The sequence below is a fragment of the Canis lupus genome, chromosome 36 (genome assembly GCF_048164855.1).
Source record: "Canis lupus baileyi chromosome 36, mCanLup2.hap1, whole genome shotgun sequence".
In the NCBI taxonomy this organism is placed as follows: Eukaryota; Metazoa; Chordata; class Mammalia; order Carnivora; family Canidae; genus Canis; species Canis lupus.
Window position 1 is genome coordinate 29,203,123 of NC_132873.1, and position 23,893 is coordinate 29,227,015.

Sequence of the window (23,893 nt, forward strand, 5' to 3'; positions counted from 1 at the left end):
TCCTCTCTGTACCCCTGACTCCTGCCACCCGGTGAGGGCTGGTCCCACGCATCCTGTCGGACCCGTGGAGGGCACGGGCAGCGCGCTTTAGCGTTTACCCTCGCAGGTGCCTGGAGCAAGCCCGAGTCCTTCGGAACCTGCGCACCCCCCCCCCCGGTCGGCTTCACCCAGGGTCTCTGCCACCAGTCCCAGCCTGTGACCTGTCACCTGTGCCCGCGGGTCATTCTGATTGGGCAGCGGCGTCGTTCCAGACAAGCGTGTCTTCTGCCTTCCGTCCCCAAGGATTCGGGTTGGGCGGCTCGGGGCCCCGGGGGGCCTGGTTAGAACCCCACTGGTTGCGGTAGGCTCCGGGCAACGGCTCCTCCAAGCTGCTGCACGCCCAGCAGGAAACGGGCTGCCCAGACGTGCGCAGGTCACGGAGGGTCACAGGGACCTGTCTCCCAAGGCCGCGGGGACGGGACACTTGTGGTGCTGAAGACGTGGGTCACCCGGGAGGAGCGTGGGGGGAGGGATGCGGTGGGGGGAGGGGGTGGGAGGAGGGGGGCAGGAGGGGGGGAACGACAGGTGGACGTGGCAGGCAGGGCCACAGGCCGGGCCCGGTGAGGCCCCCCCGTGGCCCTCTGCTCCCTCACCCGCCCCCCATGGCCCTCTGTGCCCTCACCCCCCCCCGTGGCCCTCTGCCCCCTCAGCTCCCCCCGTGGCCCTCTGCACCCTCAGCCCCCCTCCGTGGTCCTCTGCTCCCTCACCCCCCCATGGCCCTCTGCGCCCTCACCCGCCCCCCGTGGCCCTCTGCCCCCTCAGCCCCCCCCGTGGCCCTCTGCGCCCTCAGCCCCCCCCGTGGCCCTCTGCCCCCTCAGCTCCCCCCGTGGCCCTCTGCGCCCTCAGCCCCCTGCCGTGATCCTCTGCTTCCTCACCCCCCCATGGCCTGCTGCTCCCTCACCCCCACCCCCTGTGGCCCTCTGCTTCCTCAGCACCCCCATGGCCCTCTGTGTCCTCAGCCCCCCGCCCCGTGGCCCTCTGCACCCTCAGCCCCCTGTGTGGCCCTGCTGTGCCCTCAGCCCCCCAGGGGAGGCCCTCCCCACTGTCCTGCCCCCACTGAATGGACCGAATGCGAGGAATCGCACACAGCCAGCCCCCCCCCCAGGACGCTGCATCCCAGGCTCTGCTCCCCAATCCTCATACTCTGTCTCCGCCCGCCGTCCCACCCACAGAGCCTCTGCAGGCCCCCAGCTTGTCCCCCAAACCCGTGCAAACTGCAGCACCAGCCTCCCTGGAGGTGGCAGGGCTGCAGGCAAGAGCACATGGGCTGAAGCTCCGCTGGCCCTACAGGGATCTGGCTGGCCTACAAGCACAGGGACGATTTCCTTCCTTCTAACTTGGAATCCTAAGAAAACGCCTAAAGAAAATCTGAAAGCTTAATTTTGAAAAGGGAGAAACTAGAAATGTGAATAACTCATTCTCCCGGTCCGGAGCCACCTGTAGCCTCCAGTAAAGTTTGGGGGGGGGGGGTGGGCGGGAGGTTCTGAGCACCATCAAGGCTGAGAACAATCCTCCTGATGCAGAGATGCATGTGCAGAATGATTTCTGACCATCATATTTATGATAAATATATCAAACTTATTTTGCATACTTTGTCCTCTTTGACAGTGATGACAGATGGAACAGGATCTTTACTCACTACAGGAAGGTCCGTGTCATGCATCGGGGCAATTAACTTGGAAATTTCTAGTCGACAAGCATGATTCTGGGGCTTATCGAATGTCAATTCAAGGATTCTGATGAATCCTACTTCTTCCATTGGCTGAAAACAATACTTTAAGATTTTGAATTATGTGCTAAACGTTTTCGTTTTGCTCGGGCCTCCCACTTGAGTCCCTTGGCATTCGGCAGAAAGTGAGTAGGGGCAGATCTCCGCCGGCTGAAACGAGAAAGGCTAGTCTGGGCAGAGCATTTTGCAGGGTGCAGGTCTGAGTGCAAGCCAACTATTTTTAAAGTCCTCGTTCTTGTAAGCCAGCACCCGGCCTCTCCATAAGGGGGAGGAAATTCCAGAGCTTGGCGCCTGCGATCTGGAGGGGACTGCGCAATTTACTCGAAACCTGCATCGCCGTGAACTTGGAATTAATCCTAGTGATGAACAAGGAGAACATGCCAGGGCGGAGAGGTCAGCTTCATCTGATAAGAACGGCCCCCGTGGTCCGGCTGGGGGGAATGTGCTGACAGTCATCACATTCAGGAACATTCTAGTTGGCCCCACCCACGGGAGAGGATTCCTGGGAAAGAAAAGGTCTCCCGTGAGGCTATCGAAGTGAGAACCCCGTCAAGGCCATGGCTTTCCACGGTGCCCGGAATCACGGCGAGCCGAACACCATCCGACGCCGCTCTCTTTCGTCCTGGGAGAGAAGGCATCTCTCCACCGCGCCTGTGAGGTTTCCCGTGTTTGCTCAAATCACGTCAGAAATAGAACGTCCAGTTTGCAATCAAGCACCAGTTGGAGCTATTTACTACCAAGCGCATGGTTTTAATTTTGAAGCCCTCTGCTTGTGTTCGTCAGCGCTGGGAAGGGCCTGTGACGCCACTGACTGCGTCTCCCCCTTTGGCCTAGGGAGACCCAAGAGCAGATCTGGCTTAAACTCCCAAGCCGGCTAGAGCCAATTTTGTTCCATTTTGGTTGCTGCTATTATTTGTTTTTGGAAGAGGGGCAGACAGAAAAGAGCGCAGCGGGGATGGTATCTGAAGTTTGCTTTTGGTGTATTGGGAAAATAGGCACCTAGCACCATAAAAGACGTTTCCTTCAAAATGTGACTTTCTCACCATTCCAGCTTAGCTCTTGGAACTGAAATGTTTGGAGAGCAGTAGAAATCTGTTAAGCAATCATAGACCGAAGAGGGGAAGGGACGATTTGAAGTCATCAGATACAATTCCTTGCTTTAGGAAGCCCATGATCCATAGTTTCCTTTTGCGGTGACGCAGCCTGGAAGTAGGTGTGTGGTTCAGAACCCTCAGTCACAGACTCTGCTCTCAAGTCTCTGAAGATGACTTTGGAATCTGTATGTGCCAAGGAATTGGCATCACACAGAACTGGGCAAAAATCACAACTTTGCCCCTTCACTCCTGTTTGAATTTGTTAAGGGGCTGGAACCCTCTGACCCCCGGTCTCCTCACCTGTAACATGAGGGGGTTCTCATAACTGTCTTGCAGAGATTCTTCTAAGATTAAATGAGATAATGCTATTTTTCCTATTTAGATAATACACAAAACTCCTTTTTTTAAAAAAGATTTATTGATTGATCTATAAAATTCAAATTAACACAAATTTCCTGTAACAAATGCTTTGCTTAAATTCAATGCATTTACAGTGTGAATGTGACACAATTAGGCAAAGGTCCCTTTGAGTTCAGCAAGGCTGCAACCCTAAGTTCCAAGGCATAAATGTCCCAGGAATTCAGTCAGTCCCTGGCAGCTCTCTGGGCCTGTTTGCCATGACATGATGGGCTGCCAGGCATTATCTCCACCCCTGAGACTATTGCTCGGGCTGAAGAGGGATCTTCTTTACCCAGCCAGCCACAAGCCCAAGCACGACCACGTGGGGGACCCTACAGGCCAAGCTCAGTGACACGGAAATTCTGTGTTTTTGTTGTTGTTGTTGTTTTGGTTTTTTTGTTTTTTGTTTTTTGTTTTTTGTTTTTTTTGGTTTTTGGTGGAAATTCCGTTTTGCTGCTCAGTTGTGAATAGTCTCATAGATACCCGTTCTTGAGTGGCCAAGGGATTCACATCTTCTAGAAGGCACTGCAAAATCTTCAACAGAGGAGCTACATGTTAGCTTTGTCTTTGAGGAGATTCACTTTGACAGAAGCTTTGAGGATGGCTTGGAGTGGCTGAGGATGAAATTCGGGGATGACAATTGGACTACAGAAATACTCCAAACTCATGAGCTTGCCATTCAAAACACCACAACACTCACTGCTCACTGGCTTCATCCACTTCTGTTTGCCAATACGAAGCTTCTGCTCCTGCCAATACACCTCGCTTTCCCTGTATGAATACGGTGTTTTTCCGTCTATTTGGTTCGTACTCACACCTTGCTCTTCACTTATAATGTCCTTCGCAGTCCTTATCACAAAGGCCACCTACCACTCAGAGTCCATCTTCTCCACCCAGTCTCCTTTGGTTTGTTCAAATCACCCAATAGAACCACAAATTACCCGTATTGAAGTATATTTGTTCAGTATTAACATTTGACTCTTGCAGCAATTGGGATCAAATTCAATGGCAAGGATGTGTCTTGCACAAGTTGACATCTCACCTGGTTTTAACTTAGTACAGCTCATTGTTTACTGTTGGTTTTCAATAATTACTGAATTCATAGAGGTATAATTAAACCACCTGACTTATCTTACAAGGCACCTGTGTACAGTTATAAGGAAATTATTTAGTATAATGAAAAGTGAGAGTTCACTTAAGCTTGTCAGATATCTTTTTTTTTTTTTAAGATTTTATTTATGAGAGACAGAGAGAGAGGCAGAGACACAGGCAGAGGGAGAAGCAGGCTCCATGCAGGGAGCCCACTGTGGGACTGGATCCTGGGTCTCCAGGATCACACCCTGGGCCAAAGGCGGAGCTAAACCGCTGAGCCAAATAAAGCTTATTTAATGAATTATTATCCAAGAGAACATAGGCAATAACAAAAAGCCACAGAAAGTGAGAGAGATATAGAAACATGGTTGCAAGGGTAACAGTTTACTGATACATAAGAAAAATAAAAATAGAAGTGAACAGGGAAAAAGTCTGAAATAATCTTTTCACAATATGTTTTGTTTCCGGTTTGTTTTGCTCTAGACTATGAAAAAAAAAAACTTGCTGGTAAAAGCACTTCTGGTTGGTAGGAACAAGAGCATATTGAATGAAGTTAGCAACATATTCAAACTGTAACAAACAATGAGTTTTAAAAAGTCAGAAATCTGGGATCTACAGACAAGCCTGGAATGATACTTTTAACTGCAAGTTAAAAAAAAAAAATGTACAAAAGGGCCCAAGCCTGTGATTAAGAGAGCTGTTTAAGACATTAATTTTCTTTTGAATTTTTGTCCTAGTTGTATCAAATCTTCCAAGTAATGGAAAAAGTAATCAAGACTTAGTTATATCCTAACTGTTTATTCTTTTGATAATTTTTAAAATAGAATAGTGAGTACTGATGAGATCATAATCAAAATGCTCCCTGATGCAGCTATTTTCACTAGGGAAAAACCTTACCCACTGTTAGTCGTTTTTATTTTCTTTACACGTATTAAGGGCCTTGCAAAAACAAGTGTTTGGTGAATGAATGAGTGAGTGACGGATGAATAAATAAGAGCATGCAAAGCAGTCATCTAGTGACAGCCCTTTTTCTCAAAGGACCTAACAATCTTCATAGGCCCATGCTTGAAAATTCAGTTTTTTAAAAAAGATTTTATTTATTTATTCCTGAGAGAGACACACACACAGAGGCAGAGACACAGGCAGAGGGAGAAGCAGGCTCCCTGCAGGGAGCCAGATGCGGGACTCGATCCCAGGATCCCGGGGTCACGCCCTGAGCCAAAGGCAGACTCTCAACCCCTGAGCCCCCCAGGCATCGCAAAAATTCAATATTTTAAGGACAGAAAATGGTATAGCATCCTCGATTCTTTTAATTCCCTTGGTTTTAGACCCCGGCACTAGTATCCGGCTCTTAGAGATCCTTTGTTCTCTAAACTTGCGACCGCGCCTTGCCGCGGTTTCTCTGGCTCGGCTGTATGATGGCAGCGCCAGCCCTGATGCACAGCTCTCGTTTACTTAATCGTTTGTCAATGGATTAAAATATGTAGGTTGGTCTGGGGGGAAGTGCAGTTCACGTAAAGCCAACACTTCGTTCTAGTCACATTTGTGGCTATTTTCCCCCTCGCTATAGCAGCTGAACTCATAGGTCTTTAATTTTCAGAACAAAACCGTTTTTCCTTTTATTTTTCAACCATTTTACGTTGGCTCTTTTCCCAGTATGCTGGCACTTCCTCCTCCATCCTCCACGAAATGTTAAAGGATAACAGATGTGACCCTGCAAAACTTCAACCAATTCAGCAAGTTCGCCGTGAAGTAAGTGGCCCTCCCATAGCTTCGAGTGCAGCTTCTTGATCGACGACCTCCTGTCCGTTTCGGTTCCCTCTCTGGGGCCCTCTGTCCTCCCTGCTGGTCCGTAGCCTGGGTACTGTACTGATACTCTATCGATCAGGCAATAAGTGGTTGCTTCTGATAGGAATTCAGCCGCGAGTTGCTCCGGGGGAAAGGGACTGGTTTCGAGGTGAAGTGGTAGGCTCGGGGCTTCAAGGCTCTGGATACAGTAGGTCCAGGGACGTATGATGTCTTTATTCAGTACCATGTGCTGTAGGTAGAAGAGGCCACTGATAATTCCAGGTGCTTAGCCCTCACCATCCTGGAGACGGGGTCACCACCAGGCATCCAAGAGCCTCGGTCGCTGCGGGAAACCAAGCATCGCCGGGTGGGGGCTTCTGTGGTCTTCCCAATAGAGCCCACAGTGACGTGGGAATGTGGCAGCCGGTCTGGATGGTTCTGGGCTCCCATGCCCTGAAATGATAAGAATTCGCTTTGAGAATTTGAATCAGCTGCATATTTGACCTTGAAACATGCCCAGGAACGGGGCACAGTGTCCATCGGTAGAAAGACCTAGGCCTCAGGGCGAGAAACCAAGGTTTTGGCGGCGCTGCTGAATAAAGACAGGTGAGTAAACCGGCCGGAGACAACAGGCCCGTGAGCCCGGGTTTGCACAGTGCGGTGCACACCGAGGCGAGAGGCCGTCCAGACGGGAGGGCTCTGGGCTGGCCCTCCGAGCCGCCCTTGTCCCGCCCTTGTCCCGCCACCCGGCAGCCTCACAAGCGTGAAGCACCTGCGGCCGGGACATGTGCTCATGGCTTATCTCCCAAGAGAAGCACCGCGCTGCCCTGGAAGCTCCCATCTAGGGAGAGAAGTGGGGCGTGGGTGCAGCCAGTGAGGCATGCGGGGTGCCCAGGGCTGCCAGAGGAGGCCGGGGGGCAGTGGGGCTCTGCTGCATGGCCTCGGCCTCAACAAGAGGGCCAATCCCTCTCCGGGGATTACGCCCTTCACCGGGGCGACGCGGTAACGGGAGCATCTGATTGTTCTCCTTTGCCACCCACTCTATGAAATCATTCGTCCTCATTACTAAGCAACACCCAGGGCCCTTCCTGGGGTGACGTCGGAAGTGCCGTGGGAACCTAGCCCTCTGCTACAACCTCAGCTTCTGCTTTGAGCATCTTTAGAGGGTACCCCATTAAGACACACCTCTCTTCTACCTGGGGCAGTTGCAGACATGGGCAAGGGGACGCCATACTTAGGGGACAAGCTACCACCATGCGATCGTGTCACCGTTTCACGTGCCATCGGACGTGGCCGCACACGGCAAGCTTCCCCAGCCTCAACCTGCAGGTGGGGCGCCACTGAGAAGGGACTGGAGTAGACAGTCCATTACCCTGGACCTCGGTGCTTAGGGGAACGAGTGTTGTTTCATGTAACGAACGATGATGAACCCTTTCTGTCGTGACGGCGCTTGTCAGGACGCCGACCTGTCCTGCAACCTCCTTGTGAGCTCCCGTGGCCCTTGCTTCAAGGACGGAAGGGAATGCACAGGCCTTGCCTCAACGTAAGAAACGAGTTGGGTCTTTAGAGAATGTTCTCTGGAAAAACCAGCTGGCCAGCCAACGCAGAAGCAGTAGTGGCTCTAGAAGTTTCCAAAAGAGAGGATCTCAAAGTGGCAACTGGTTTGGAAAGGCTCCAGGGGGCCTGTCCGGAGGTGCGTCCACACATGGAGCAGTGTCCTCCCTTAGCTGATCTGTGTTGGCAGGTGACGCGCGAATGTTGGGAGAGGAGCGAGACCCCGATATCTTGGCTCTACCGCTCTGTGTAAACCTGGACAAACCCACATAAATAAAGGGCAAAGACAGGTTCTCTCTCAATTGACCAAATTCCTGGCTCCGGTCTCCCCTGGATATGAACCTCCCAGAGTGGCCCTGCGGGTATGGGGGGCGAGCAAGGCCAAGAGGGAAGGCCTGGAACCCTTGGACCAAAGGCCTGGGACCAAAGGCCTGGGGTTCCCCTCGCCCGCCCCCCCGTGAGGGGCCCCCCCACTGCCTGGGCCAGAGCCAGGAGCCAGCGAGGAGGGGCTTGGTCACCGACTCTGGAGACCCTGCGGGCCATCTCGAGACGGATGGACTGGACGGGAGCCTAGAGAATCTGGTTTGTGGTGAAAGGAACCCAAGGCCCAGCTCGGCTGCCTGGGAGGTGGCTTCACTGGGGGGACAGTGCCCTCTGCTGCTTGGCTAACGTTCCAGCCTCCAAACTAAGGAAAGGACCATCTCTGCAACTCGACCAACACAGGAAGGTCTGTAATAAGACGGGCCATCCTTAAAGTTGCCCTTTCCCACCCAAAACTGTGTTGTCACTTGTGTGCGAGAGTTTCCCCCTTTGCTCTGACCTCGCATAGATCCGGGCAGGACCCCGCAGGCCCCGCGGAGGGGACGGCGCGGCTCCTGTCAGCGGGGACTTGAGAGGCCGACAACTGAAGGAGGCTGGAAACCCTTCACTTTCAGGATTTAGCTTCTTATTTTCACTCAGTGGAGCTTCAGACACAGGCTCCCCTTCTGGGATCTGTGGAGGCGTCTGAGTTTGGTTCACCTGAGCTGGCTTTTGGACAGCGCAGCCCTCAATAATTTCTGTGTAAGAAGGAAGGATTTACCCCTTCCTTCGACTTTTTTTTTTTTTTCATAAATCATTTATTTGTTACGGGTGGTCCTTTGCTTTGGGGATTTTTTTTTTTTTTCTTGTGGCAAGGAATTCCAAGCAGGCGAAGTTCTGCTAGAGGCTTTTTCTGTAAAGAGAACCACAACCCTCGCAGGCCCCAGATAAAGAGCCTAGTGTGAGACGCTGGCGACAAAACTAAACATGAAGCTGAAGTTCCACCCAGCTGGGTCTGCATCTGGTTGCCTCATTCTTTTAAGATCAAACTGATAAAGGGGGAGACAGAGAAAGTAGCTGTTCTCGTTCACATCTTCCAGATACTCCTTCCTCTCTTGCTATTTGAGGCAGTGTTTGCCATGACTCTCCTCTGTCCCCTCCTCCTATTTCTCTCGTTTGGGGGGACCCCGGGGAGGTAAGGGGCAAGCACGTCCGGGGCTCGGGCTGGGAGGCAGGGCTCTGGCACAAGAGGGCACGCGGGTGGCCTTCACACGGGCGAGGGCTGCGCTGGGTTTCGTGGGATGTACTGGGGGGGCTGATGAATTATGCCTACCCCTGAGGTTTGCTTTTTCCTTAAAAATCACGCTTTGCAGCTTCTCCTGGGAGAATTTCCAAAGACAGAAGATGTGTAGGCACCGGTTAGCACAGCCGTGCCCGCCTCTTGGCTGCTAGGTGCACCTGGCCCAGGGCCTGCCTCACCGGGTGGCACCACTGCTGTCCACCTTGGGGGTCCTAGGCCAAGCCCTGTCACCTCATCGTGCTCAGCCACTCTGCTCCTTCCGACCGTTGACTTTCATCCCTTCCCTTCCCAGCTCATTTCCCACAGTAGCCCAGGACCCTGAGGTCTGTGGCTCAGAGGTGCTGCACCTTCTAACATCTGCCCCCACTTCCCTGTAGGGACTCCGACTGGCGACCTGGCTCAGAGCCACAGAAGGAATGGGTCTGCTCAGAAGGCAGATCCTGAAGCCCCCCCCAACCCCCCGGGACCTCAAATGTCCCACGAAGCAACTTAGAAGTAGGAGAAAGCATCCCTTCTTCCAATTAGATGAGGCCCCGCATAGAAGCTCATGTCCTGGAACCGGAGCAGTTGGGACCTCAGTCCCCACTGAGCCTCCCAACTGGGCACCTTTGCGCAGTGAACAAACTGAACAACTGTTCCCACATGTCCTGGTACCAGCTAGCCTTGTTTATCATGACTCGCCCAAGGCATCTTTTCTTTTGTTCAGGTTATTTTCCTCGCTGTCTGGAAGGATGCCGGTCTGAGTCCTTCATCGGTGTCTTAGCTTCTTTAGGCAAACAGAACATCCTTGCCCTCCGCCTTCCCGAGCACAATTCTTTCACTCTTCACTCTTTCCGTTAGCCATATCTCCTGTATTTTCCGACTTCTTCAACTCATTTTGGCCTTTAACTCTTCTGGATTCCTGTGACACTTATGCTTAGTATTGTAGGTCAACTGAGCACTTCTAGTTTCCTATGTGTATTTTCTCTTCTCTGCCAGTTGATATAGCCTTAAGAAAATTCCTCCTTAAGTCACTCTCATTGTGATAAGCACACTGCAGGAGCTCAGTAAATATTTCATACTGAATTGAATGGATTTCAAAACAAATACATAGCTCTGCCCCTTAAAAGAGTGTCTGGGGACTTCTGCTTTGAGCATGATGGGTTTAACAGGGATTGGAGTTGCTAGATAAAATCCAAGAAACCCCATTAAATTTGTATTTTAAACATACTTATACTATAAGTATGGGTCATACATATACTAACAAGTACTGGCTGTTGATTTAACATTCAGATTTTACTGAAAGTCTTGCTTTGTTCCCCCAAATCTGGCAGCCCTTCCAGGGGTGGCTTTACCCTCCTACCTTAAAAACTTAAATTAAAAAAAAAATATATATATATATGAAACAATGGTTTTCAGGCATTGGCAAACAGACAGTGAGAGAGAATGATCTCTGAGAGAAGTAAAGAACTGGGCTTTCTCTCTGCCTTATCTCACTCTCTGGAGAGCGTTTCCATACTGTGGCACAGAAGGAGGGAGCGCAAACAGAGCCTGACAGTCTCCCAAGATGAGAAGACAGAGTCAAGAGTTTGGGGAGGCCGAGCGGACTAAGTTTCACAGGGCCGTGCACCAGAGAAGAGACTGTGGACCACTGCCCCCGATTCTGCTGAGTATTGATTAGTGCATGTGTACGAAGGAACTACCCAAAGTTAGGGGAATAAAACCACTAAAAAGGAGTGAGTAGAACTTCTAGAGCTCATGCAGAGCTAAGGATGGGATTTACTTTCAACAGCCAGAGTGGAGAAAGCTTATTATCCATAAAGAAGGTAGAAATTGTTAAACTGGGTAAAAAAGACCCAATTTTATGCTACCTGTGGGAAGCCCATGTCAAATATAAAATAAAGTTGAAGGTAAAATATTAGGAAAATGGCATACCATACTACCATGAATCAAAGAAAGCTGAAGTGGATATATAAATACAAAATAAAGTTGACTTCAGAGCAAAAAAAATATTATCACGGTTAAAAAGTCATTTCATAATCATATAGGGAAAAATCATCAATTGGACAAAAGAATCCCAAGTGTTTATGCACCTACACATAAAGCCTCAAAATACATGTAACAAAAAGTGACTGAACTGGAGAAAAATTCAGAATTACAGCTGAAGATTTAAACATTCCTCTGATGATAATAATTGAATAAATAGGCTAAAAGTCTCGAGTGAAAGAAAAATCCTAACACTATTAGCCTATTTTACCGAATTAATATTGACAGAACACCACCCAGCAGCCACAGAGAACACATTCATTTAAGTGCATCCTAAACATTAGCCAAGATAACCATATTCTGTGCCATAAAACAACTCAACAAATTTAAAGTGATTTAAATTATAAAAAAGTATATTTTCCAACCACAATGGAATTAAGTTAAAATAAATAAAAAGATACCTAGAAAAATCTCCAAATAGTTGGACGCTAAATGACACACTTCTCTTTTTAAAGATTTTTATCTATTTATTTGAGAGAGAGAGTGAGCGAGCATGAGCTGGGGGGAGGGGCAGAGGGAGAAGCAGACTCCCCACCATGCAGGGAGTCCCACGTGGGGCTCGATCCCAGGACCTTAGGACCATGACCCGAGCCAAAGGCAGATGCTTAACCAACTGATCCAACCAGGAACACACTTCTAAAATAAAACAAAACCCATAAATCATAGAAGGAATCACAAGGGAAATCAGAAAAGATTTTGAAGAAAATGAATGAAAATTTAACTCTAATATATCAAAATTTGTGAGATACAGCTAAAGGGGAAAGATTTACATGCTTATATTAGAAGAATCAATGACCTAAGCTTCTATCTTAAGATGCATGAAAAAGAAAAGCAAATTGAAACCAAAGTTAGCAGAAGGAAATAATAAAGGCAAGAGCAGAAATCAATGACAGAGAAAGCAGAAAAATGATAGAGAAAAATCAATGAAACCAAAAAGCTTGTTCTTTCAAAAGATCAATAAAATTGATCAACTTCTAGTCAGATTGTCCTGGAAAAAAGAAAGACACAAATTAGCAATATCAGGAAAGAGAGGGGTGACATTACTATAGATTATAATTAAGGGAATAAAAAGAATATTATTAACAAATTTATGCCTACAAATACAACTACTTAGGTGAAATGGATAGCATATGTGCTGCTGAAGCCAGCCCTAGACGAAATGGATAAATTCTTTTTTGTTGTTGTTGTTTTTAAGACTTTATTTATTTATTCATAGAGACACAGCTAGAGAGAGAGGCAGAGACACAGGCAGAGGGAGAAGCGGCTCCATGCAGGGAGCCCAACGTGGGACCCGATCCCGGGACTCCAGGATCACGCCGTGTGCTGCAGGCGGCGCTAAACCGCTGCGCCACCGGGGCTGCCCTGGATAAATTATTTGAATGATACAAACTATCAAGCTCATTCAAGGGGAAATTGGTAACCAGAAGAGTTTTCTGTCTAAAAAATTGAGTAGACCCTCAAAGTCCTCATTGCAAGAAAAAATTGTAACTATGCATGAGGATGGATGTTAACTAGACTTACTGTGAAGATCATTTTACCAATATATACAAATATCAAGTCATTATGTTGTACACCTGAAACTAGTATAATGTTATATGTCAATTATACCTCAATAAGAAAAAAAAAATTGGGTTTGTAAGGTAGAAATTTTCCACTAAGAAAACTCCAGGCAGGGATAGCTTTATTAGTGAGTTCTTTCAAATTTAAGGGAGAAATAATACCAATTCTACACAGTCTTTTCTAGAAAATTGAAGAGGAAGAAACACTTAACATAGTCTGAGACCATTATTACTCTAATAAAATAAAACAGACATTACAAGAAAAGAAAGCTACAGACCAATATCTCTCATAAAAATAGTGCTTGAAAATCCTTTTAAAATAATAACAAATTAAATCTGGCAATATACACAAAGGAATATACATCACAACAAAATGAGGTTTATCCCAAGAATCTAAAACCAGTTTAACTTTGTAGAATCAATGTAATTAATCACATTACCAGACTAAACAAGAAAAAAAATATGGTCATATCAATGTAAAAAAACATTCCAAAAAACAAGGAATAGAAGTGCACTTCCTTAACCTAATAAGGGGTATGTTTGAAAAATTTTGAGTTAACATATTTAATGGTAAGAGACTGAATGTCTTCCTCCCAAGATCCAGAACAAGGCACGGATATCTTCTCTCATCACTCCTATTCAGCATTGCACTGGAAGACCTAGGTAGTGTAATAAGACAAGAAAAAGAAATAAAGGGCAAATTGGAGAGGAAGAACTAAAAGAAGAAATACAAGTTTTCCAGAAATAAAACATTCACAGATAATATGGTGCATGCCGACAATTCCAAAGAATCTACAAAAACCCTCTTGAACTAATAGGGGAGTTTTGCAAGATCACAGGATACATTGTCAATATACGAAAGTTACTTGCAATGAACAACTGGAATTTGAAATTTTAAAAGACTATAAAAAGTAATTTGATATAACCCTAACAAAAATGTTTAGGGTTTATATACAAAACATTAATGAAATACACCAAAGACCTCAGTAAGTGGAAAGATACACCACACCTCTTTTTGATTTGGTGTTCCTTTCTTTCATTTCCTTCAATATGACCACAATAAAAACCAAACCAGTCATTCTGAAGCCTGAGGAGAAAGAGGAGGTATCCAACAGAGAAAAAACATAATTTAATATAGATCATTAAATATGGGTCATTAGAGTTCACCAGTAGAAATCTTTTACTAAGCTCCTTTATTCTTTGCAAGTTTTGTGCCATGTTTTCTTCTCTCTCCCATTCTCTCCTCCTCTTTAGCTCCCTTTATATCTTTTCTTTTTCCCTTCCTTTCTTTTCTCTGCTATCTGCTCCACATTCCCAATTTCTATCTATGCCTTTAAATGGAGCCCTTTATCCATTTTTGTTTTGTTTTGCTTTCTCTCACTACCTCAAACAGCTTAACCAAGGATTTTTTTTTTTTTCCTAAGCGAAGAGAGTCGAGAGGGGTGCCTGGGTGGCCCAGCCAGTTAAGCATCAGTCTCTGGCCCAGGAAATGATCCCAGTGCTCAGACTCCCTACTCGGCAGGGAGTCTGCTTCTCCTCCTCCCTCTGGCTCGTCCCTGGCTTGCTCTCTCTTGCTCAGTCTCTCTCTCTCTCTCAAATAAATAAATGAAATCTTTAAAAAAAATTTGAGAGAGACAGAAGGATAATCTCCTCTACCCTCTTCAACTTGGCATTTAGATAGAATTGATGTACATTACATCTTTATATTGACTTTATTTAAGCATTTATAAACCTATAAATGTTAGATATTATTATAATTATCAAAGGTAGTGGCAGTCCTAGTGAAAATGAAGTGCCTGGACAAGGCAAGTCAACTGAAAGAGCCCTCAGAACAGACTAAGGGGATGAGGCATTCCATCAAAGAATGGATGTAATACAAGGAAAATGACATTTCATTCTGATCCACTAAATATTCAATTCTGAGAGAGACCAATATATGAAAAAGTACATTAAATGGAAACAGAAGTAGAAACAGAAACACACTGGTAGAAACAGTCACCTTTCACACACTATAAGCAGGATGCTGTAGAACCACATAATTTGCTAAATGGTTTGGAAATCTGTTGGCAATGTGGCCACCATCCCGGCACATGCAGGACTGTTAAATGCATGGCTAACCGTCCATATAGCAAGGCAAATCTGGAGAATCAGAGTATACGCATCATCTTTGATTAATAGACTATCCAATGAGCCTCTCTATTTTGGAATCCGCGTTTGGATCCTTAAACTTACTTCTTCCGTAGCTCTTTGGGAAATTCATTGTGTTTCTTATATGAGTAGATAAGATTTTTAGTAAAGCCAATGATTACAAATGTTTCTGGAGCCAGACAGTCTTGAGTTTGACTCCCGAACCTGCCCTTTACCATCTGATTCCCGTTGACCAGTCCCTCTAACCTCATTAAGCCTAATCTCTTTGTCTGTTAGAAATCAGAATGATCCTTAATACTTCAGAGAATTGTGAGGAATTGGTAAAAACAATGCCTGTAAATCTCAGCACTCCATCTGGCATGCAGTTGGAGCTGAAAAAAGGCTGTTGGAGGAATGTTGTGATTTATAAACTGCTGTGCTCCTGAGGTGGCAGTAGAGGGAGCACAGTCCTTGGAAACCGGTCCTGAGGATACAACAAGACAGATCTTTAAAGCCCTTTGTAGACCTTGCCCCTGTTCTGCTGGAGCTTGAGGGACCTGCCTCCAGATGAGCTGAGACCCACACCACGCTGTCTTGTCCCAGTTACCCTCGCTGTCGTGCTCATTTGATACTAGCACAGGCTACCGTGGAGTTCAGCATGTCTGTACATGCGCGTTCTCTGTACCCAGCATCGGACTCTAACTCCCTCTAGTTTCCTAAGGACACATTAGAAAGGAAGCTTGGATGGGACGGGTAAGGTGCTTCCACAAACATGAAAATGAACAAATGTTTACATTCTTCGCACAAGAATTGGGAGAAGGTGGAGCTTGCTCACAACCAATGTCAGGGAAAGTGGTAGCCCCTTCCCTTCTCCTCCCCTTGACTCCCCCAGACGCAGACGCTGTAGAAAATCAAACAAGGGGTAGTGGAAGGGGAGGTGGGCGGGAGATGGGGTGACTGAATGACAGGCACTGAGGGGGGCACTGGACGGGAGTGGTGTGCTATATGTTGGCAAATCCAGCACCAATACAAAAATATACAAAAAAAAAAAAGAAAGAAAGAAAAAGAAAGAAAGAAAGAAAGAAAGAAAGAAAGAAAGAAAGAAAGAAAGAAAGAAAGAAAGAAAGAAAAGAAAAGAAAGACAAAGAAAAAGCAGTCAAGAACTGACTGTATCCTCTCGGCTTCTGATGCACAGATGTGAACCTGCCTATCTCACTTGACCCCTCTTCGTCTCCATTTGGAAACCCATCCGGAGGATGAGGAGAGAAGGGGAGGAGAGTTATCCTAGTCACTTTCAAAGCCTCCCAACTTGGTTGTTATGATTCTATTAAGAGCAGCTCTTGTCGAGTGTTTTCTCTTATCTTATTCCTTACACTAGATTTTTGAATCTTCCCAGCAATTTTATGGCGGATATACTATCCCCATTTTTACAGAGTTTGGGGCTTAGAGAGGTTACATAGCTGAGCTGACTTTGTGTAGCTAGAAAGTGGCACAGTCAGGACTTTCCTGCAAGTCTATAATCTGATATTTCCCAGTTAAGGGGAGGCAAAAAAAAATTAGAAATAGAGATTTAACTAGGGGGAATGGAGCATGGATTCTAGGGGGACAAGAATCTGCTGTGGTCTTTGAGCTTAGCAAACTGGGGGTTTCACTACGATGTGCTTTTCTTTGGTTTTATTTCTCTTCTCCTACTTCTCCAGCCTCCCCTCCCCCTGCCTTTCTTCTTTGTCTTTGACTCTAAGGGACTGATGAAACCAGGGTCCATGTAGGGCCAAGAAATTGGGGACCTGGCTATTTATTTGACTCTAACAAAGAAAAGTAAAGTGGACATAGAGATACCTGTTCTTAGAAGCCAGACTCAGTTCATGAAACAGGACGGTAGACAGAGGTTTAAGGCAGATGCTTTAACCAAGAAAAAAAAATGTTCATCTGAGGACAGATTCCCTCATGATATACCACTGGATAAACTGATGATGGTGGATAGGATACGGTAGACAGAGCAGAGGTTTCAAAAGTGTCTGCAGATTCCCAGGGGGTAGACGCCAAGACCTTTTTAAGGAAAGGCCATCTGTCTGAAAATAAAACTATTTTTATAATAATGTTTTGCTTTTTCACTCTATTGACATTTGCACTGATGGTACCAAAGCAATGGTGGGTAATGTTGGTGCCTCAGTGTGAACCAAGGCTGTGATGCCAAATTACTCTAAAAGTCATTGTACTCCTTTTTTTTTTTTTTAAGATTTTATTTGCTTATTCATAAGAGATACACAGAGAGAGACAGAGTCATAGGCAGAGGGAGAAGAAGGCTCCCTGGGGGGAGCCCGATGTGGGACTCCATCCCAGGACCCTGAGGTCACGCCCTGAGCCAAAGGCAGACACTCAACCGCTGAGCCCCCCAGGTGCCCCTCGTTGTACTCTTTATCACCACACACTTAAAACTATTTAAATGCTAGTTTAACTGATAATGTTTTCAATGAAGCTGGAAAATTAATTTTATTACGTTTTATATTAATGTCTCCATAATATTCTATCATGAGAAGTACACACATTAAGGTGTGGTGATCGTCTCAAGAAAAGCCCTTGTGTGATTGAGTGTCACAGAACATCATCGTTACTCAGAAGAATGACTTAAACTGTGGTTATTCAGACTTGGGTATTTGGAAGACGTTTTCCTGAAAATGAACGGTTTGTGACTGTCACTTCAGGGAAAACACTTGGCAATGTCTGTCTCCAATAATAAAATTGAAGTTTTCAAGCAAAAATTAGAATATGGAAAACTTGCATACTTGCAAACTCCCTCTGGGCTTAACAATTTCCAATGCTTAAAAATACTTTTCTAATAAGATCAGTGGCGATATTAACTAATACGATTTTCTGACTTGTACGATGAAGTGTGTGAGCATTTACAAGATCTGCATAATTTAGTGGATTCATGTTTTCCAAATAACCAATGTATGATATTACAAAATTGTATGGGTAAAATTTCCATTTAAAATATAAGATGTGCCAACAGATTTTAATGTGAGTGTATATATAGAGCTTACTGTTGGAGTTTCACATTCCACAGTGCAACCAACCCTTAAAAAACTATCACTTGTTGAGTTTTGTTGTGGTATCAAAGAAGGATTATCTGAAAAGGCTATTAAAATGCTCCTCCTGGGACACCTGGGTGGCTCAGCGTTTGAGCGTCTGCCTTTGGCTCAGGCCGTGACCCCGGGGTCCTGGGATCGAGTCCCGCATCGGGCTCCTGCAGGGAGCCTGCTTCTCCCTCTGCCTGTGTCTCTGCCCCTCTCTGTCTGCGTCTCTCATGAATAAATAAATAGTCTTTAAAAAAAATGTTCCTCCTTTTCCAATTACACATCAGTGTGAGTCCGGTTTTCTTCAAATACTTCAACCAAAACGATATTTTGCAAAAGATAAAATGCAGAAGTCTGCTCCTGCAGACTAAGAATCCAACTGTCTTTTCCCAGCCCACACGTTAGAGATTTTCAAATGTAAATCCATGCCACTCATTCTAGTTTTTTAATTTTTTTAATTAAAAAAAATTTTTTTAAGATTTTATTAAGTAATCTCCACATCCAAAGTGGGGTTGGAACTCATAACTCTGAGATCAAGAGTCACATGCTCTGCCTACTGAGCCAGCCAGGCACTCCCTTCCCTAACTTTTTTATATTAGAAATACACTTGTTTTTCATTCAAAAACATTTATTTTAACACATAATGGGTTTATGATGGTAATTTTTAATAAGTAATTTTTCCTCAGATTTAGTTTTAACACAGTAAATATGAATTTGATGCAGAAGAGTAACACGCAAAAATTCTTTGGAGATGTTAACAATTTTTAAGAGGATAAAGAGGTCAAGAGATCAGTTTGAAAGCTGCTGAGGGAGTCCTGAGGCGAGGTCCTTAAAAGGAAGAAGAGAACGGAATTGGCTTTGTAGAGCAGGCGCTCAACTGTTGAATATAATGATGGTAAAGACGCACAAAACCAGTATGACTAACACTGGAAGGCAGGAAGTGAAAAGTGCTAAATGAGTGGTCTAGATCTGCGCTCACAGGGGAGCCACCGGCCGCAGGAGGCTCCTGAGCATTTGGCCAGGCCAAATGGAGATTTCCTCAAAGTGCCAATTACGCACCCGCCCTCAGAGATTTAGTTTGAAATACGGAATCCAAAGCATCTCATTAGCAACTTTGATATGGATTCTATGCTGAAATGTTAATATTTTGTATTATTGGATTATTTATAGCCTTGAAATTCATTTTGCCTGTTCTTGTTACCTTTTCCAACGTGGCTACTAGAAAACTTAAACCTGTGGCTTGTATTTTATTTTTCTTGGGCAGCACTAGTTTGGATGGGAAGTGTGATGAGAATTCAGAGCAGGGAAAAGATGCTGTGGGTTGGGGTCATCAGTGAAATCTTCACTAAGGATGAAAGGATTTAAAAAAGAAAAAAAAGGCAAACCAAAAAACAGACTCTTCACTACAGAGGAGAAATAGAAGGTTACCAGAGGGGAGGTGGATGCGGGGATGGGCAAAATAGGGAAAGCGGATTAAGAGTACACCTATCTTGATGAGCCCTGGGTTGTTGACTTGTTGGACTTGTTGACTTGTTGAATCACTATATTGCACACCCGAAGTTAATGTAATGCTGTATGTTAGCTACACTGGAATTAAAATTAAATTTATAAAAAGAGGGATAGGATTTCAGTAAGTAGACGGCTTGGGGAGGAAGCGGCAGTTGAAGGGAGCACCAATACTGAAACAGGAGAGGTTCTTCTAGGGAACAGAACAGACTCAGCTGCCTTGGATCCTGGGCTCCAGGGCAGGGATTGGGGCGGGGGGGGGAAGGGGTGCGAAGGGGAGATTCCCGGATAGGTTGAGACCAACTTATACAGAATTTTGAGTGCCAAGAACTTAGACCTTTCAGGAGAGACTTGCCTCCCCAGAGGAACCAGACTCTGCGCCTAGCTTATGGGATAGCCCACATTAGGGACTTGCTGCAGGTGGGGACTGAGCAGCAGAGCCAGCAGCCAAGACCAGGCCCACCTGGCGTGACGCCCAGTATGCTTGGGGAGTTGACCCACTTACTCTGGTGATTCTGGTGCTCGTGGGAGGGAGAGGGGTGAATTTAAGCAGGTGATCAGATCACAATGTCAGGAGGGAGAGGAGAACCCAGGAAGCGCAGCTGAGGGAGGGAGGCCCTTACCGGGGTACCTTGCTCTGACTCCTGTGCAAGCAAATGGGGCCATTCTTTCTGCCTCGGTCAGTCTGTCTTCCTTTATTTTGTCTTCATGTTCCTGAACATTAGTAGGACTCCTGTGTGAGGAGTAGCCTCTAGCTCGGAGGAGAGGAAATATGTCAGATCACTGGGGAGGGAGGGCCAACATCTGGCCTCACCCAGGCTCAGAGACACCTGATGGAGTCACTCCGGTGGCTCCTCCGGCACCGTCTGTCTTTCCAGGTACAGAAGAGGTGTTAGAACCAGAGCAGGCCAAGGCTCCGTCCACCCGTGATTCTAGAAGAGGCCCGTGTCACAAAGGGAGAAAAGCATCCCGTGGCAACCAGGTGCGGGGCTCCGCGCAGGTGCAGGTGGTAGGAGGGCCCCGCAGGTAGGAGCGGCCAGGGCTCTGGGTTCGGCTGTCCCCCCCCCCCCGCCCCCCGTGAGGGACCCCGCGGGCCTGGAGCCCCAGAGGTCTCTGAGCCTGGTGGTCGGGTCCCGGCGCCCCTTCCTCCCTAGGTGCCCCCCTCCTCCGCAGGCGCTCCCTCCTCCGCAGGCGCCCCTCCCTCCTCCCCAGGCGCCCCCTCCTCCTTAGGGCTGGCGCCGCAGGGTGAGCGGCCTGGGGGAGCAGGAAGCCAGGGACCTAGGTGCTAGGTGCGGGCGGGGAGGTGTGCGGGCGAGCGCGGGAAGGCCCAAGAGGGGGTGCGGAGCCCCAGGCGGCCCCTGCCGCACCTGACACCCGGCGCACGCGGAGTGATGGGGGGCGGGGAGGGGGGCTGCCGAGCGGCTCCCGCCTGCGGTTTCTGCTCTTTAGCGTTTCTAGAAGAGAGAGTGGGTGGGAACCGACGCCACTAAAGTCCCGGAGCCTCTGGGCTGACGCACAGGAAAGCCTCGAGGGGGCGGAGAAATGCAAATCCGCGGCTGACGACGGCGCCCGCGGCCGGTCCTGGGTCCTTGGTCCTGGGTCCTGGGACTGCGGAGGGCGCCTCCCACGGGACTGGACGCCGCGCGAGGCCTGGGCCGACGCCGGGTGAGTAGGCCGGGCCTCCTGCTCCTGCGCCTGCGCCTGCGCCTGCGCCTGCTCCTGCGTGGGATCCCCTGCGGCCCTGGGATCCCCTGCAGCGGGGCCCGCGGCCCTGCACGACGGGGGTGGGGGGGAGGGTCTCCGCGGCCCAGCACGACCGGGGGTGGCTCCCGTGGGCCCTGGACGGTGGGGGGGGGGGTGTCCCCGCGGCCCTGGACGATGGGGGTGTCCCCGCGGCCCTGCACGACGGGGTGGGGGGGGGTGATTCCCGCGGCCCTGGACGATGGGGGTGTCCCCGCGGCCCTGGACCACGGGGGGTGTCCCTGCGGCCCTGCACGATGAGGGGGAGGTGTCCTCGCGGCCCTGGACGACGGGGGGTGGCTCCCATGGCCCTGGACGATGGAGGTGTCCCCGCGGCCCTGGACCACGGGGGGTGTCCCTGCGGCCCTGCACGATGAGGGGGAGGTGTCCTCGCGGCCCTGGACGACGGGGGGTGGCTCCCATGGCCCTGGACGATGGAGGTGTCCCCGCGGCCCTGGACCACGGGGGGTGTCCCTGCGGCCCTGCACGATGGGGGGAGGTGTCCTCGCGGCCCTGGACGACGGGGGGGGCGGTGTCCCCGAGGCCCTGGACGATGGGGGGGTCCCCGCGGCCCTGGACCACGGGGGGTGGGGTGTCCCTGCGGCCCTGCACGACAGGGGGGAGGTGTCCTCACGGCCCTGGATGACGAGGGTGGCTCCCGCGGCCCTGGACCACGGGGGGGGGGGGGGTGTCCCTGCGGCCCTGGACAATGGGGGAAGTCCCCGCGGCCCTGGACGATGGGGAAGCTCCCGCAGCCCTGCACGACGGGGGGGAGGTGTCCTCGCGGCCCTGGGGTACGGGGGGGGGGTGGCTCCCACGGCCCTGGACGATTGGGGGGGTCCCCGTGGCCCTGGACGCCAGCCCCCCGCTCCCCCGCTGGCTCCTCCGGGCAGGACTGTGGGCCGGGCCCGGGCCTGGCATCCGGAAGAGGTGCTTTGGCCCCGACGGGGGTGCGGGCCCCCAAGGCCTCGAGCTGCCCTTGGGCCGCGCCGGGCGCCCCAGGAGAGTAGACAGGCGCTCGGTTCTCAGAAGGGATGTTGCCCAGATTCCTTGTGATGCGAGAATTTGCCATTAGAGGCTGAAAGGATGACTGCAGACCTTCTAGGGGCTGCCTCGGGGGAGAGGGCCTCAGCCGCCCTCTAGACGGGGCCCCGGGGCCTGGGACTGAGCTCCCCAGCTTTGCCACTGTTCAGTGCAGTGAATTCTTAGAAAACAGATCTTGGTCCAAATCATAGCAGTGACCATTGTAGTGGCATTTGCAGCTCCTGCTCTCTCACCGGTGCCTGGAATAAGTTGGCAAGGACCTAGTAGGACAGTATCACTGTGGCACCGGAACAACTATCCCAGTTTTATGGGATCTGTTTATCAGTCTGTCCGTCTATCTATCTGTCTGTCTACCTGTCTGTCTGTCTATCTATCTGTCTGTCTATCTCTACCAGCATCTGCAAAGACAACGGCGTCTGGTGTCAGGAGACCTTGGATTGGTCCTTGGGTGCTGTGCATCTTGGATAGGAGTCATCTTCCTTGTCCTTCCGATTTTTTTTTTTTTTCATTTCTAAAGTTGGAGTAAAATTTACTCTCCACCTGCCCCGTTCGTAGCCACCCCAGAATTGCCACTCCCTTGCCAAGCACTCGCTGAGCACTTACAACATGCCTAGAGTGGTGCATGTAAAGGTCTTCAAGATACGAAATGATGTAGAAATAAAACATTATTTCTTTTTCCAGTTCCTTTCTTTTAGCAAAACATTCCTCTATAGATTTAGGTCAGAGAAAAGGTGCCCTGAGAATGGTTCCATTTGAAACCTGAGGAATATGTATATGAAATATATGAAATATGTTATTGTGACCTTATAGGCAAAAGAAATCTTAACTTACTTACAAGGTAGGCCAAAATATTGTGGTGATTAACCATGTAAAAGTTTTGTTCCTTGATCTAAAATTGCTGATAAAACAATCGGAACTTTGACTCTGGAAAAAGCAAAATACTGTAACTTAATTAAGACTGTCCTATTAATCCCCCTGTGTTAGGAAATGCCTAAAGCTTCTAAATTGGCCAGAGTAGGGTACCGTGGAAGAAACGCATACTTTTGTTTTGTGACAGGCTGCCAAATACATATCAAGTGTGGTTTCCTCCTCAGTTAACCTGAGGGGTTAACCACTGTCAGGTGCACATCAGAGACTAATGAAGAGTAGACTTTTTTTTTTTTTTATAAACAAACTATCTGCTTTTTTTGTTTTAATTTATGATAGTCACACAGAGAGAGAGAGAGAGAGAGAGGCAGAGACACAGGCAGAGGGAGAAGCAGGCTCCATGCACCGGGAGCCCAACGTGGGATTCGATCCCGGGTCTCCAGGATCGCGCCCTGGGCCAAAGGCAGGTGCCAAACCGCTGCACCGCCCAGGGATCCCTGAAGAGTAGACTTTAAAAGCTCTGCACAGTCATAGTGGATCATCATACAGAGAAATATAAATATGTATTGATTTAGAGATATTTCGACCTGAAAGAATTAGAGCCCACAGAAATGCATACGTGAAACTCTTCATAAGGCAAAGACCACATTCGA

General features: G+C 48.3%; 1 protein-coding gene across 8 annotated transcripts in view; it reads left to right on the forward strand.

The window, feature by feature from the left end:
• The window catches only part of STAT4 (signal transducer and activator of transcription 4), a 118,616-nt gene that overhangs the window by 1,098 nt on the left and 93,625 nt on the right, over positions 1-23,893 (forward strand). For 5 of the 8 annotated variants that reach the window (XR_012025074.1, XR_012025075.1, XM_072813278.1 and 2 more), the window contains exon 2: positions 6,010-6,105. The exons of 1 other annotated variant lie outside the window; for it this stretch is intronic. The gene's annotated coding sequence lies outside the window, so the exon portion shown is untranslated. Of the gene's footprint in view, positions 1-6,009; positions 6,106-20,596; positions 20,616-21,061; positions 21,255-23,893 lie in introns of those variants that run through there. 2 more of the 8 variants (XM_072813281.1, XM_072813279.1) reach the window with 2 other exon arrangements.